Below are 1,122 nucleotides of genomic sequence, written 5' to 3' on the forward strand. Positions count from 1 at the left end.
TAGATAATATTCTTACCATCAAGTTTCATAATAGGTAAATTCACTCTAATTGTTAAGCTAACGGCATAAAACGTGTTCTGCTGAGCGTAAATGTGCTATGTTATGCACTTGTAAGACGGAGACAACAAATGCGGGTGTGGCGTCCTCTTAATGATCGAATTTTGACAATAAAAATATCAAATTTAAAATTGAATAATTATTTTGTAGTTAAAATTCATAAAATGTTCAACTTTTATACCTAAGGATTGAAAATTTAAAACAAAATTCCACGTAAGTAGTTAATTCTGAAACCAAAAAATCTAAAAATTACATAAGCACAGTTTTTATAGTAATTTTAAGTTCGAATTTGGACGAAATTGCATGTTAAAAAACCTAGCAAAACTATTTTAGTTATTTTGTTGTAATTGTTTAATATTACTCGTGGGTACTTGAAACTTCTAAAGTATACTATTATATATCTATGATAGTATCACGGTTTGTTGTTGATGTATAACGCGTTACAAGTACCTATTTAATGGATATTGTGATATTCCTGTGTATATTATATAGGTCAATTTTTTTTTAACACCATAGATATAAGTATATAATATGTCTTATACCTAGACTGACATACCGTCTCCGCTCAGAATCGTTTTTCTTATACAATGATATTAAATCATTGAATTCAAATTTAATACCATCCATTATACAGTGACCCACTTGTAACCTACTGTACTGCAGCAAGCGACATCCACTTGCCCACCTTTTTAAAATTTATATTTACAATGTATGTCAATTAATTATTATCGGATTCGATGTGTTATCAACAAGATACCTAATGTCAAAATCTAATTTAATAACTAATAAGTAATAATCAAATTAATCAATAAATTTCGATAAACATTTCACGGAAACTTTTAAAAATAAAAATAAAACTACGACATAAGTCGAGGGGGGGTGGGGTCCGGACCCGGGGTCCACCCCCCTGGGTTCGCCAATGTATGAAATCAATGCCTCATATCCATGTGGAGAGGTTTGAAGAGTCAAGAGTGATGTGTAAAATAATAATAAGTATCTACCTATAAAAAAAATAGGTATCTATTAAAGTGATGTTTTTAATCATTAACTTATAAACAGTTGTTT

Source organism: Acyrthosiphon pisum, unplaced genomic scaffold (genome assembly GCF_005508785.2).
Source record: "Acyrthosiphon pisum isolate AL4f unplaced genomic scaffold, pea_aphid_22Mar2018_4r6ur Scaffold_21920;HRSCAF=25285, whole genome shotgun sequence".
Classification (NCBI taxonomy): Eukaryota; Metazoa; Arthropoda; class Insecta; order Hemiptera; family Aphididae; genus Acyrthosiphon; species Acyrthosiphon pisum.